This window comes from Nannospalax galili, unplaced genomic scaffold (assembly GCF_000622305.1).
Source record: "Nannospalax galili isolate Female #2095 unplaced genomic scaffold, S.galili_v1.0 scaffold175, whole genome shotgun sequence".
NCBI lineage: Eukaryota > Metazoa > Chordata > Mammalia > Rodentia > Spalacidae > Nannospalax > Nannospalax galili.
The window spans coordinates 1244139-1260708 of NW_008336314.1; the positions used below are offsets into that span (position 1 = coordinate 1244139).

The 16570-nt window shown below is 38.4% G+C and overlaps 1 protein-coding gene and 1 pseudogene across 3 annotated transcripts in view; both read left to right on the forward strand.

Moving 5' to 3' along the window:
- Nucleotides 1-16570, forward strand: part of Prkg1 (protein kinase cGMP-dependent 1) — a 1315555-nt gene that overhangs the window by 1122070 nt on the left and 176915 nt on the right. The gene's annotated exons all lie outside the window — the stretch shown is intronic.
- On the forward strand, nucleotides 2414-2936 carry LOC115070025 (annotated as a pseudogene).

The following is a 16570-nucleotide window of genomic DNA, read 5'->3' on the forward strand; positions in this document are numbered from 1 at the left end:
ATGTCAGGGAAGGGAAGGGAAGGGAAGGGAAGGGAAGGGAAGGGAAGAAGGGAAGGGTGTCCGCGAAGGGAAAGATGTCCGCTAGCGGGTTGTGAGCTGGGACTTTACATATGGGGGCTTTAGGGTGTGGAAGCGGGGAATGTTTCGGGGAGAAATCAGGGAGGGGGAAGCAGGTAGGATTAGGGTGTGGAAGTGTTTTCTTTTTCCTCTTAAGGTAAGAGAAAAACAGCTTCTCTTATCTTTGGAGATCAGAGGAAAGGCAGGCTGCTTCTCAGCAGAGTTTGTTCTTCTTGACCTCAAAGGTTAAGGTGTTTATCAGCTAAGTTCCCTTTTCCAGGCTCCAAAGTCTGTAGGTCCCTGTTGGGGAGGGGGGGAGCTGCTATTTGGAACCCTAACACATTCACTGGTGCCTTGTCAGCCTATCTAGTCTATCACGCCCTTAAAAAAGACCAAGTCTCCCTCACCCAGTTGTCACTATTAAACATTTTTTTCACTTCCTGATTTTTGGTAATACTGCTGATATATTTTTTCATCAGCTGTTGTTCATTCTTTCTTGGTATTTTTATTTACCCACTACACATTAATGTAAATTCACAATATTTGATGTTTTTTCTTTCGCACATACATCTCTCATCTGTGAAACTCCAATATTATCCAATTTCATTTATTTTATTTATAGCATTGCTGTTTTGGTATTTAAGAAGCAAATCAAAAGTAAAACCTAAACTGTTCATTACCATCATAGTTTGCTTCCACTTCCACCACAAAATACTACAGACTGAGTGGCTTAAAAAACAGAAATGAATCCAGGTGTGGTGGCGCATGTCTTTAGTCCCAGCACTCGGGAGGCAGAGGCAGGCAGAGCTCTGTGAGTTCAAGGCCAGCCTAGTCTACATAGTGAGTTCAGGTCAGCTGGGACTATAGGGAGACCCTGTCTCAAAAAGACAAAAAAAACAAAAAAAGCAAAAAAAAAAACCCCAAAAAACAGAAATGTGTAGTCTCACAGTTCTGAAAGTCTGGGATCAGTGTGACAGTATAATCAGTTCTGTTGAGGGCTCTCTTTCTGGATTGCAGACAGCTGACTTCTTGGGGTGTGTTCCCTCAGCAGATGGGACAGAAGAATGCACAATTAGTTGATATCTTTTCTTATAAAGGCACTATCATGTTAGGAGGGATCCACTCAGGAGAATTCATCTAAACTGAAATAAACCCCCAAAGCCCCAATTCTGAATATCATCCCCTTAGGGATTAGGGTTTCAACATAGGAATTTGGGTAGGCCACACAAAAGTCAAGAGCAGTCGCCTTTGAGTGAAAGTCTGGTTTTGTAGGATTCACTGAATGCTTTTTTTTCACAACATCTAAGCCTATGGATTTGGGGTTCTTTGTTCTGCTGGCACATTCACCCACAGGCATGTCAGGCTTTGGCCAGACCCTCACATTATTCTGCATTTCTCCAACCTTCTGTCTCCCTTCTGTTCCAGGCAGTTTCCTTGATGTTTCTTGATCCTACAAGTCACTTTGACCTTTGGGTTTTTGCTCTATTTCCTCTTCATGAAATATTTTATTGTTCTATTTGCTTGAATAAATAACTGTTTTTCTTTTAGTTCTTGGTTCAAATCTTATCTTCTCAATGAGACTTACTCTGACATATTTAATTTCTGCTCCCACGTACAAAATCTCTTTATTTCTAAATCCCTTTATTTCAAAATCCCTTTATTCTATTTTTAAAATATTTTTTCCACAGTACTTACACCCTTTGAATTGATTATATAATTTGATAATTTTAGTTGTTCTTTACCGATGCTCAACTACCAGATGCATAAAAACAAAGAATATAGGCAGGGGCTGAAGACAGGGCTGCTTATCTCCTTTCTTCATTTTTACATCTTACGTTTTGTCAACAATACTTAACAATAGCCACTTAATGGATGTGTTTTCAAATATTAAATGAATAGCCCTATCATTAGCCAGTTGCTGGATGCAGACATGAACAAGCATCTCTTCACCCAGGACAGGACACCAACAATGGGCCAAAGAAGCAAACCATCCCAGTCTAGATTAGTGAGCTAGAGCTTCGTTGGGGTTACTTACAAGAGTAAGGATGAGGAGTTACCAAAGCATGGGTGACTCAAAGGCCTAAACATCCTCCACCCTCAGTATGGGTAATGCCTTAAAGCTGCATTCCTAGAACTCCAAGTAAATATTGCATGCAGATTGGCTGATTAGATAGCCTCCTTTTCCCAACAATGATGACTGCTTTATAACCCTGGGGAGTGTCCTTAGAAGTTTTACTTCCTGAATCTTAGGATTCTCCCCTAATTCAGAGGAAGTAGCTATATGATATGCAGAGATAAAAGACATGGCCCTGGACCTTGAAGATTTGCGCTTCCTCTTTCCAGCCAGCGCCAAGCCATGGGCATCTCGCGGGACAGCTGGCACAGTGCCACAAGACCGGGGGCAAGAGAAAGCCCTTACCACAAGAAGCGGAAGTACGAGCTCCGACGGCCTCTTGCCAACCCTAAGACTGGCCCGCGCCACATACACACAGTTGAGTTGGAGGAGGCAATAAGAAGTACCAGGCCGTGAGACTGGATGTGGGGAATTTCTCCTGGGGCTCTGAGTGTTGTACTTGAAAAACGCCTACAATGCGTCCAATAATGAGTGGTCCGAACCAAGACCCTGCTGAAGAACTGCCTCCTGCTCACTGACTGCATGCCCTACCGAAGCTGACTCCTGAGGAGGAAGAGATTTTAAATAAAAAGCGACCCATGATGAAAGGATAAAAAATACCAAAATCAGGAGTCTTCTGGAGGAGCAGTTCCAGCAGGGCAAACTTCTTGCCTGCCTTGCATCAAGACCAGGCCAGTGTAATAGAGCAGATGGCTGTGTGCTGGAGTTCTACCTGAGGAAGATCAGAGCCGGGAAAGGCAAATGAGTCATCTTAGCTCTTGTAATAAAGGTGTTTATTCTGTCTTTAAAAAACAAAAACAAAAAAATACATGGCCTTGTTATTCTAAGGCACCTACAAACTAGACAGGAAGGTAAGCAAAACAGCAGCATCTATTGATTACCCACTGTCAGTGGCTACACTGGAGATAGAGTCAAAGAAAGAAAGACACAGCCTTTGTCCTGCTAACTGTTTAATGAATGTCTAGGTCTCCTGTTCATGTATTTTTCTGAGTAGTGACATGTTAGCATTGGTGTGTGGAGTGGTGTGTGATCATAGCTGTGAGTGACTGGTCAGTGAGCATTTAGTTCTTGGAAGGGAAGAGTCTGTGTGGTGTATGGGTAAATAATTAGCCTGTAAGAATCAGTAGATAAGCATTGTAGACAGTGGATGGACTTCTTCTTAGAGGCTGTAAGGTCTTTTTTATCATTCCAGCTTAGTTCTTGTTTCTCATCACTTAGAATGAATTCTTTCTGTACTCTGGCACTACATCTGCTGTGAAATTGGTCCTTTAAATGGAGGTTCCAGACATTAACTATTCGATGTGCTTTTACAACATACCTAGTGCTTGAATCATAACAAGAATCTAAAAGTTGGGCATTTTTACATAAACATGTCTGCCTTCTCTTGAACAATCCAGTAAGCAGACAGCACAGACCTACAGTCCTCCATGCTCACCATTTGTTGTTGAGTTGAAACAGGCTCTCCAGTTTACCCTGTTTTCCACCCTTCCCCAGTCCCTGCAGGCTTCAGAGTTTGTGATTCTTGAAAACCAGGGGTTCCTTGTGGTAAGGGAATATCTCTGTCGAATTTTCACCTTGAATTAAATTTATTTCCCTGTATCTTCTGTGAAAATACAATAGAAACAGGACACTTACCTTCTTACTGGCTTCCTCCTTTATATGGATGTCAATTAACCCAGATGTTCCACTCAACACTCCCAGTTGCTTTGCATTAATTTTAAAAACTATTTTATTATTTTTATTTTATGTGTATGTGCGTATTGCCTGTATGTAGGTAAGTGCACCCATGTCATGCAATGCCTACAGAGGACAGAAGAGGCTGTCAGATCCCCTGAAACTGGAGTTACAGACAGTTGTTAGCTGCCATGTGGGTGCTGGGATTGGAACCCGGGTCTTCTGCAAGAACAACTAGTGTTCTTAACCGCTGAGCCATCTCTCCAGCCCCTGCCTTTGCATTAATTTTTTAAAATGTATTATTTGAGAATTTCATAATGCTTATAATGTGTTTTAATCAAATTCACCCCCACTCTCTCCCTTTTAATTCTTCCTATCCCCCCCCCGACTTTTCCCTCCCAACTTCATGTACTGCTTTTTAAGTCCACTGTATCCACTTAGTACTGCCTGTTTGAGAATGAGTATAGGGCCATCTACTGGGGCCATATCCCTGTAGAAAACTGACTCTCTTCTAGCAATCATCAATTGCTAATACCTCCTTAGAGCCAGAGCCATCCCTCCACTAGCAATGCTGGAAATTTGGTTGACTAGCTCTTGTGCAGGTCTAGGGCCTATAATCACAGCTGCTGTGAGTTCATAGGGACAGCTGTTCTGTCATACCCTGAAAACATGGCTTCACAGCAGTCCTCTACTACCTCTGGATGTTATAATCTTTTCATTCTCTCTTCCCTGATATTCCTTGAGCCATCAGGAGAAGTAGGGAAGCTACAGATGCCCCGTTTAGGAATGAGCACTGCACAGTCTCTTATTCTCTGTACTTTGACCAGTTGCAAGTCTCTGTATTAATTACCATCTACTTAAAACGAAGATTCTCTCAGGATGCTGAGAGCTGCACTAATCTATAGATATAAAGATAAGTCTTTAGAGTGCAGTTTATTACCATGACCACTCAGCAGAATAATAATATTAGGTTCTCCACTAGCACCTAGGACCTAGCCAGCCACTGGTTCTTGGCTCAGATAACAAACACTACCAAGCATGAGTGAGTTCCACCTTGTGTTGTGGGTGTTAAATTCAATCACAAAGTGGTTGCTTACTCCCATACTATTACTATTATATTACTGTTGTACTAATGGGCATATCTTGTGAGGCCAGCTATTATAGCTCACAGGGTTTACAACTGAGTAAGGCTATTGATTAGTTTTCTCCCTTAATAGTGTAATAGAACCTTCTGGCCCTATGACAGCTGGCCAGAAGGGATGAAGCTTCCAGGTCAGCACCAGCTTGATTTCTTCATGTCATATGGCTCAAGTATATGATTTCTTAAGTAATAACATCTTACCATCAAGTTGTAGGGGGTAACCAAGAGCAACGGCAAAAGTCGGTATTGTCTATGGGACTTCACATTACCTTTTTAAACTAATCTTTGTCAGGAAAGAAATGTGTATACATATGCACATAATATGATATGCATATGATTTTATTTTTAACTTATGAATGCAGCAAACTTATAGTAAAATTAAAATACACTCTTGGCCATTTAATGCCTAAAATGTGAAATTGATGTTTGTCTTATGTCCTGCTCTGATATATCATGAATTTTTGTTGTTAACTTGCATATAAGAACTTCTTGTTCTGAATTGAATGGAGTTAAGGACTTACCTCTTTTAATCATTAAAACTCTGGGGAAGCTCTTAATGTATGTATTTTATAGATTATGAAATTAAGAATAAATATTAAATAAATTTGTCCCAAATTATAAAGCTAGCATGATATAGAATTGAAATTTGAATCTGGCATATATAGTACACATATTTATGCATTCTTTTCATGCTAGGCAGACGATTAGATGCATATTAATGTCCACTTAGCTACTACTTAGTAACTAATTTTTGACCTTTAAAATATCTCTTTGGTATATACTAAGCCATGTGTTTACTTTGGGTAAAGATCTAATAAATATGTATTTCTGCCATTTTAATTTATATAGAAATTATTGAATATTTGATTAGGAGTCATTCAGGAAAAAAATTAGTGTTCTTCTGTATTTTTTAATAACTTAAATATCAAGTAAAATCAATATATTGGTATTTGTTTTAAATATTTAATGAATCCAGAGCAGTTTTCACTGGTAAGACAACCAAATTTAATCTGGCTAAATGCTATATCTTACTTAGTTCAGCACATGCTTTGATTTTTTTCTTCTTTGCTATTCTGATCTTATACTTTATTCCTGGTGCTTAATTAGATTAAGCTCAGTTCATTAACATCTTTTGCATACTAATTGATTCTCTAATAAAAGGGCTTTGTTTTCTTGTCAACTTTTTGATAAGACTAGTTATCAATGCATTCTAAAGCTAATTATTGTATGATTTTAGTGGTGATTTTCACATGTCTAATATCTGAATACAGATTGTTAATGAGTTAAAATATTAAAATGTAGGCTGAAGGTGCTTATTACCTATTATTAATTTCTGTGGTACTTATTGTAGAACATAATACTTGAAGTCTTGAAGTATAGAGATTGTACACTGGAAAACTCTATAAAATACAAGGTTTTTTTATTTTTCTTTGCATAAAATTCAGTCCAGAAAAATGTATATGCAATAGAAAAAGAACAATTAAAAAGGTTAATTTGGCAGTACTGAAAATACTGGTTTAATAACCCCGGCAGTAACATTTTTACTTCAAAAAGATATTTCAAATGTGTCTACTTATGGTAATTTGCAGTTCAAAAATGATATTTTCTAAATATTTTATTATTTTAATTTTGTGTGTGTGAGTGTATTGCCTGCATGTACATTGTGCAATGCCCACATAGGTCAGAAAAGGGCATTGGATTCCCCTGAAACTGGAGTTGCAGTTATTAGCCACCACATGGATGCTGGGAATTGAACCTGGGTCTTCTGCAAGAGCAGTCAGTTCTCTTAACTAGCCCCCAAATAGCATATTATAATACTCTGCTGTTTCTTATAAAGGAAGTTTCTACCATTTCCTATAATTCCATTCATTGATTCATTGTTCATGGATGTTACGTGACTATTTCTATTACTATAACAACATTCCCTGGGTCCTGACGGAGGTTTCATAAAGTGGGTAATGAACATTTAGCTCCCATTGTAAAGGAAACATTTGACTTATAATAAATGTTTGAACAGAGCATCTTTGATATGTTAGTAGCAGTTGTTAAACACTTTGGAAATCAAAGCACTACAAAAAGTTTTGGGAATATATGTGTGTGTGTGTGTGTGTGTGTGTATGTGTGTGTATAGATGGGGGGCTTGTAGTATAGCTTAGTGGTATACTTCTTTCTTAGCTTGTGTGAGTCCTTGGGGTTGATCTTGAACACCAAATTTAAAACTAATAAATGAGGAATAGGAGGACAGATGTGTGAATATGGACCAGAGAATGAGAAGGTCTAGGAATATGAGCAGATAGAGAAGAATGCCTGATCCAGATTGGATGGGAAATTCTAGAAGAAAGTCTGGTCCCTAAAGGGGTATTCAAGAGAATGATTAGTGTTTTATATCCAGCTGCCCATAATTAAGTAGGGTTTAACTGTGAGGAAGGTGTTCAAATGGTATCAGCATCTAAATAATGAGCCTATTAACCCTCCTGTAGGTACCTTTGTGATGAAAGTAATAACAAAATGTAAAAATATGAGAAAAGATAAAGTAGTTCAGGACAACGGAGAGACACTACAGAATTTTTCTTTTTTAATTGAGTTTTTTGTGTATTTTATACAGAATATCTCAAACAATTTTAATCATCTTTATAATCCCATCCCCACTGGCACCCTCTCATAGCCCCTGCACTAGAACCCATATACTCTGTCATTCATATTAAGGCCCAATGTGTCGTCAGTGTCCCCAGACATTCCCCAGTGCAAATCCATTCACTGAGGTCTAGTCAGCCTATCTACAGTCTCTTGTTTTAGGAAGATCAGCCCTTACTCACCTACTAGAAATCAGTTGCCAGTATTTCTTCAGCTATGATTGGGGTTTGCTGTTCATTTCCCCAGTTCTATGCTCAGATTTTGTCTGTCTGAGTTTGCATAGGATTTTTGTATGCTGACACCATTGCCATAGAATCATATGAGCAGGGTCCCAGGAGATTGTAGGACTCTCTTTCCATGTGGTCATGCACCTCCTCCCTGGCATTTACAGTCTTTCCACCCCCTCTTCCACAATGGTCTCTGAGCCCTGGGTGGGTGAAGTTTAATATAGGATTTCTGTGCAAGGACCAGCAATCTTAATCTCTACATTTGGGCATTTGTGACCTTTTGTGTTCCTGGTCCTCTGTTGCATGAAGGATCTTCATTAATGAGAATTGAGAGATTCATCTTCTTTACTCCTCTTCTATGTTCCATGTGCCTTAGGTATAGAGGTTGAATTGTAGATGTGTCCTTAGGCCTGGGAAATTCATAGACAATGTCTGTGTGTGACCAGTTGAGGTACTTGGTAATGGTCTCTAACTGGTGCAAAATAAGCTTCTTTGATGGGTGGTAACTGGGATATTTGCCTGTGAATATAAGAATACATATTTTGCACATAGTGAGAAATTACATTAGTCTTGGGATATGACAGTCTTGGGGTTTTCTCTAAGATCTATGACCTCTCCAGATATGTGTATTTGGTTATGTTTCCAGTACCACACTTGAGTTTCCTCCCAGTAAGTGGGTTTTTAGTCCAATTTGGTAGCTGTCGATTGTCTCCAAGATAAAAGTGCCACTACTGCACCAATGTCATATGTTGTGCTGGCCACTGATGTTGTTATTTGGTCTTAAGGCTGGTGTTGGACCATTGATTCATGTTTTTCCTTGGCACCTTCATAGTTTTTTTCCAAAGCTAGCCTTCAGGGGAAGTGGTTTCAGGTCAGTTCCAGCTCTATTGCTCCAAATATTGTGTCTGATGTATGTTCTGTCTTCAGCAGTAGGGTCTTACCTTCAAGTTCTGGGAGGCCATCAAGGGATGTGGCACCTTGTCCAACAACTCATGGAAAGTATCTCCTGTCTGGCACTGTTTCTTGTTATGCAGCCTTTAGCTATATACACAGACATAGGTAGAGATAGTGTATGTGTAATATGTCATTAGGTTGTTGGACTAATATGATTTCCTCTTTTTTTTGTCTTTTTGAGACAGGGTCTCTCTGTAGCCCTAGCTGGTCTGGAACTCACTATGTAGACCAGGCTGGCCTTGAACTCACAGAGAATCTCCTGTCTCTGCCTCCCGAGTGCTGAGATTAAAGGCGTGTTGTGTTTTTTTTTAAACTAGCTAGGCATTATTTACCTCTCCTCTCTCCCTGTCTAACCCTTCTATCATGGTTTCCCCATTTAAAGTGTCCCCATTTTCCCCTCCCTTGTTAATACCAGTCCCCTATGGTACCACCGCTCTTGACCTCCTCCTTTTCCTTTATCCCCAAGCTTCTTTGTATAACCCTCCCTCCCCCCTATTTAATAGCCCCATTTTTATCCATTTCTCCCATAGTAACACCTGTCTCCTTCTGTTCTTCTCTCTCGGGTTCTTTCAACTAAAAATTCCAATTAAGCTTCTTAAGTTATATTTAAAGTATTACAGTAAAGGAAAACAAGGTAAGAAAAGATCTTGTAAAATAAGTGAACAGTTATAATTTTTTTGAAGATAGTTGGGAAAATCTACAGTTATATATAACATTGCCAAAGATATTCTGTATTTTCAAAGTTCTTAGTTGGCTTCAATGTGTGACTACCTGTAGTAATGGGGGCTTCCTCTACATCTGTAAAGTGGAGGCAAAAGATATTCAATGTGGAAAATTTTAAAGCAATGCTCTTTACCTGAAAGATGCCAAGTTTATAGCAAGATATTCCCTTACAGAACTGAGTGGTGATTAGTGGAATCTATGTCATGAAAGCAGAATGCAGACTGTTGGCGAGGGGGTTAGAGAACCAGCAAAAGGAAGAAAGGGGAACAGTGTGGGGAGTGGGGAGCAATATAAATATTTTTTAGGATTTCATACATGATTATTGTTTTAGCATTGCTTCCATCCCTCCTCATCCCCCTCCAGCTCCTTTTATATCCCCATTCCCTTACAATTTTTTCTCCTCTCTTTATTTTTGTTACATATACATATATACCTTCATATATATATATAAAAAAAAACAGTGAGTCCATTTAGTGGTGTTTGTTTAGGGGAGCCCACTTGGAATCTGATAACCACTCAGGGAATTAGTCCCTAGAGAAAACTGATTCTCCCTCCCTCAACATCCATTGATTGCCTGTAACTCTTCATCTTGAGGTAGAAACCCATGAAATTTCACCCATCTACCTTGGCACGTCAATAAGAAAAATATTTGATTATATATATATTTCACAGTGAATTTCTTTGTATACTAACCAAAATTAATGTAAAATATAAAATAAACAAAAAGAATTATGCAGTGATTAATTTATAAGAATCAAAGTTAAAGAAGAGGTTTTCCACTGAGAAAAAGTGGAGACCACTTTCTTCCAATGTTTTCCTCCAACTATAGTGTCATGTGTGCCATGGCATTTTGATGCAGGCTGATTACCATGAACCTGTTTTTATGTTCTTTTCTTCAAAATTCATAGAATTCTGGAAAGAGTAGCAAGAAAATGGTCTGAGAAGAGGCAGGTGGGAGATACATGTAGGGAACAGAAGAGGTGGCTCACAGAGGATTCAGAGATGTCAATCAATGTCACATTTTACCAGATTAAAGTAAATATTGGCATCGGATAATATTTAAGATACAGCCTTTCACAGTGACCAGGATATTAGGAGAAGAGAAATACTTTTATAATCACAGACCTGATGTAAAAGCCTAGCTTACCTCTAACTAGTCCTGCTGTCCTGGGTTTATTTCATTTTTGAGCCTATTTCTCCATGTGAAAAATGGAGATATGGATACATGCCTCATAGGTAAAAAAATTTAACAGGATAAACTTGCAACACATTTGACACAGTCTTTGGCATATGGTTGCTTGTATGGATTTGTTTTTTATTTTATTTTATTTATTATCTTTTATTATGATAGCTTTTTTTCTTTTCAGTACTGGAGGTTGAACCCAGAACATCATGCATGCTAGGCAAATGCTCTCCCGCTCAGAACCATGCTGTATCTTTAGCCTGATGCAAGTATTCTTAAATAACCAAGAGAATAAGGAAGACATTCAGAAAATTAGGTTAGCTAAAATATCATAGCGGCATCGTCAGATTTGAGCCCTTCCTTGGGACTGTGGGTTGTGAACGATACCTCATTAAGAGGCAGGGTGTCCTGACTGGCCAGCCAGCACCACCCTTCTGTCGAAACTGAGTGCCATGGAAAGTTTACACAGGAGTCTCCTAAGCTGATTCCAAGGATGGGCATGCTCGTGTACTTTAGTGGCTGGTGTTAAGTACTTATGTTATCTCTAGGGAGCAGTTTGCTTGAGTCTGAAATTAGTGGTGTCAGTCTGCACTGGTTTTTCATTAGGATTTAGAGACTCCATGAAGACAGAAATGTGCACCTGTAATGCAGATTGGATATTTTCCCCTGCCAGAGTGGATTTAATGAACACAGTACAGTGAAACTGCACTTCTGTTTTGTTTACTGCAGCATTAGCTGACCTTTGGCATCTTACCAAAGGGTTAGATGAATGTGTCGATTCAAATTAAGCTAAAATGTGCCCGAACACATCCCTCTGTGTGACCTCAAAAACCCAGTCAACTGAAAAATGTCTTCCTTTATTCCACTGTTGCCAGGAAACTACTCACTTTGCATGAAATTATGACCAAAATGAGAATATTTTCCCAGATGATTTGTTAAATTTGGTTTCACGTAGCCTGTAATGTTGAAATTTGTGGATCACCTCTACCTTGTTTTATTTTTTTTCTAATCCCTTATTTACACATAAGGAAATAGAACTTAAATGACAATGTTGCTGTCCATTCCTTTAGATTGATGGTGTTTCTGCTTTGTCACTTAGAACGTATTCATTACAGGTCGACTAGAAAACTCCTGTTAAAGTTTCTGTGGCAAAGACAATTTGATGAGATCATGCAAATAAATTATGGAATTTAGAGAGCCATGTACATATCACTCATGTTGTTGACTGTATCTCCTTAGCTGACTTTTAATTTTCAGAATTCATCCCAGCATATGTAGACTACTTTTACAAAAACAGACAAAATACAGAAGGTCTGTATGTTTGTTGCATTCCTGCCCCAATATGACAGTAGGATACAACTTTCAAAGATGTTGACATAGCTATAAAACTGCCTTTAATCATTAACCTTAAACAGATGTCAATTTTATATTTTGTGGGCTCCATATTTTCTGATCTGAAAAATATGAAGGAACAGGGACTTGACATAATTTTACTGTTACCACATTACATATTCTATGGACTCTATTTAGCTCACATTACATATATGTATCACTATTGAATCAGGGCCTCAGAATAACATTTCACTACATACATATGTGGGGACCTTCTTTAAATTCTATCCTTATTGCATAGATTTATATAAATGAAGGGGGGAAGAAGTTAAAATTTCCAGGAATATAGTTCATTTAGGAGTAACAGTAAGGAAATACTCAACCTGGGATGAAAGATTACTGAACCACGTGCTCCCCTAAACAGCTTACAGGGTTTGACTCAATTAGCTTTTAGAACAACCTTATGAGGTAGACAGCTATTTTAGCAATAAGAGCTGAGGTCCAGAGAGGCTAAAATATCTTGTCCAAGATCACCTAGCCAGTAACATCCAGAGTCAAAATAAAATTGACATATGTTAGCTTCCTATCACTACTATAATTCATTTTAATTGTTTAAAGAGACACCAATTTGTTACCTTATTGTTCCGAAGGCCAGAAGTATAAAGGGTCTTGGCATTATAAATCAAGTTGCTGGCAGAGTCGATGATCTTTCAGAAGGCTCCAGGTGAGAATCTGTTTTCTTGCCTTTTACAGCTTCTTAAGCTATTAGATTCCTTCAGTTGTGTCTTCAATCTTCCAAGTCAGCATTGAGCAGCTGAATCTCCTCTCCTATGCCAATACTAATCACCTCTCTTCTGTGCCCTCTTCCACTTTTAAGGTCACTTGTGATTGATTACATTAGGCTCAGTTGAATGCTTTGGGATAATCTCCAGCTTAATGTAGGCTTTTAATTCCAACTCGTCATGCAACATAACCTACTCAAAGAGTGTGGAATTAAGATGTGAATATCTTTTGGAGCTGGGAATATGGCTTAGCAGTAAAGGTGCTTACCACCAAGCCCAAAGACCTGAATTTGGTCCCAGGGAACTATATGGCAGAAGGAGAGAACCAATCCCTGCTATTGTCCTCTAACCTCCACACACACACAGTGTGGCATGTCCCTCTTCCTAGTAAATACCTAATTGTAAGATATGAACATTTTTGAGAAGTCACTATTCTGTCTACCACGAGGTCATTTATTTCTATAAGGCTATTTACTCACTTAAATTTTCTTTTTTATTGATATTTTTGCTGATTTTTGTATATTTCATATAATGGATCTTAATCAAATTTAAACCCTCCCCCCATATATATCCCCCATAGTCCCCTCACCAGATTTCATGCATTCTGTCATATATGTTAAGTCCTATCCAGTCAAGCATTTGTATTCAGATGTCCCTCAGTGCAACTTCATCCACTGGGGTCCAGTCAGCCATCTAGAGTCATTCCCTTAAAGATCTACTCTCCCTCACTCAGCAGTAATCAGTTCCTAATAGTTCTTCGGATAGGGTTGGACCCTGCTGCCCATTTACCTCATTCTATGTTGGGTTTTTGTCTGATTGAGTCAGCATGGGTGTTGTAAATGCTGTCACTATTGTTGCAAGTTCATATGAACAAGTTCTGGGAGTTTGTGGTTGTGTCTCTCTGTTTTTTTCAATTCACAAAAAGAAAATTTAAGGAGAAGAACCTTTGGGATTCTGAAACTACCATATCCTTTTAGTATATTTCTAAAGTAAATTATTATGAGGTTCCCTTTAGGTAACCTTTAATAAGAACTGTCTCATTATACTCATCTTTTCCCATTAATGCATGTGGTTATGAAACCTTGCCTTTTCTCTTAGTGTCATAGGATGTCCTGATCTGTGGGCAGTCAGGAATAATCAGAGGAACTAGAGAAAGTGTCGTGAAGAGACTGGGTTTTTAATAACTTCTGGAAGACACAGAGATGATGCATTAGGTTACATAGTATAACCTTGCTGTGAAGAGACATGAAAAGGAGCATTTCCCAGACAGAATTACCAGAATAAGATTTTACCCAGAAGGAAAAATATCTTCCCAGTTTTATCTAGTCATGGGGAATCAATGGAATAATTACTTAAATGTCTTCTTATGGCAAAGTAGGAGTAGGACAGTTTAGCCAAAGATGAATGGGGAAAGATGCAGCTCTAGTCGTCTATTTTAACTGCAAGCCAACAGTTAAGATACTAGATCTATAATACACCCCATAATTACTACAGATTTTTTCTTAATCTTTGTAAATAATCACTTAAATTTTGCAATTTGACTTATTTATTTTTATTTTATTTTATTTTCAGAACTGTTTGACCTTGCTGGCTCTTTACTTCTTCAAGACTTGCTTGCTTTTGATCCACTGAGAATTTTCTTTCTGTAGAACCTCACTTTTCCTCCCTATATTCTTTTATACTATTAATTTTTCTTTGACAGTTTTAGGCATACATACGAAGCAATTTGGTTTCCCTTATCTTATCCATCACCTTCTCTTAACTCCGTTCTTGTTTACAAATCTTATTCATATTCCTGCCTGTTCTCTTTTTGTCCTTCCTTCTGTTCTTTTCTTCTTTCTTTCTTTTTTCTTTCTCTCTTTCTTTTCTCTAATTTTTAATTATTTAATAACCACATAATTAGAAGAAATGTTTCATTACAACAGCAATGACATATTCAATAACAATTTCAAGAGCAATGATGCATCTCTTTCAAAATTGGCTGTAAGTTTTTAAGTTTACAGTTGAATTAAAACAGTTATACAATATTGTACTCAGTATAAACCCTATAAGACATAAATTTGAATGAGGTTTTAAGCTTTTAAAAGATCCCCATTTCATTTTAAAATACACTGTCTCATACAGAAAAACTAATTTTTAATGCAACTAACACTTAGATATCTGCTCATGTGTCTCTGATCTCTATATATCTGATTATTACTAATCACAGTTGGTTACTTTCTGAGATCCTTGGCACCTGAGCATGGATATGAAGTCATCAGGTGGATTTCAGGGTAATGTTTTTCACACCTACTAATTAATATGAAGCAAATTTTTATGCTTCTTCCTCAAATATAACTTTTTTTTATTTATTGATTTGTGTGTGTGTGTGTGTGTGTGTATTCCATACAGAACATCCTAAACAATCTTATTCATCTATATACCCACATTCCAAATGGCATCCTCCCATATCCTCCCTCCCCACTGGATCCCATGTACTCTGTCATCCCTGTTACTGACCACTGTGTTGTCAGTGCACGCAGCCATTCCCGAGTGCTTGTCCATCTGCTACGTCTAGTCAGCCTATCTAGAGTTCCTTGTTTTAGGAAGATCAGCTCTTCCTCATCTAGCAGCAGCAGTTGCCAATATTCCTTTAGATAAGATTTGGGTCTGCTGTTCATTTTCCCAGTTCTGTGCTGGGTTACTGTCTGGGATTCTCTTGGGCCACCCTGGCCAAAAATTCAAAGGAAAGTATCTCCTGTTTGGCATTGTTTCTTGTTATGTAGCCTTTAGCTATACACATGGACTCTTAAAGAATTATATTGATCCCTTTAATCTTTGGTTATACTTTCCTTTTCAGTGTTTAAGACCATGCAGTTGGCCCAGATAAGCCAATTTATTTTTACTCTTAATGTCATTCAAGGATCTGTTCCTCAGGGGTCACATGGGTTTTGGAGGAGCTCCTGGCTCCTTTCATTTACCAGTTCCATCTATGTGAAGATAAGTCAAAGGTCCTGCTTAACCATGGCTTGATTCACTTAGAAGCATGGAGGAAATATTTCCTCCGTGTTGATCCTCCTCTTTGTAAACTAGATACTGGTTCAAGTCCATCTCGTGAGGTGTCCATGGTTTTATCAACAGGACAGGTGCCTCAGCACAGTTACAGGACATTTTGAAAGATGCTCATAGGTCCCTGGAGCTTAGTCCACCTTGGCAGACAAGGAGCAAAAACTGTCCCTCTGACCAGGTTAGTATAGGCCTCAAAGTATGGCTGTTAAATATCCAAGAAGGTTAGTTCCACCAGTCTGTTACTTTTAATTATCATGTGCTATAGGCGAAGCTTCTCAGATAAACTTTAAATAGACATATATTATGTTCGTTGAGCTAGCAGTATGTATAATTTGTCAGTAGGTTGTCAGACTAATATGGTTCACTCTGTTTTTTTTTTTTTTTTAACTAGCTGGGTATTATTTATCTCGCACATTGTCTAACCCTTCCACCATGGTTTTCCCATTTAAAGTGCCCCCATTTTCCCCACTTCTCCCTTAATAATACCCTTCTCTCCTAATAATTCCCTGGTTCTACCTCTTTTGAGCTCCTTCTTTCCCTTTATCCCCTAGGTTCCTTGTATACCCTTCCCTCCCCCCTCCCTTAAACTAATTCAATTTTTATCCATATCTCCCTTATCAAGGCCTGTTTCCTACTGTTCTTCTCTTTCAGGTTCTTTCTTTTCCTTTACCTCCCTGTTTC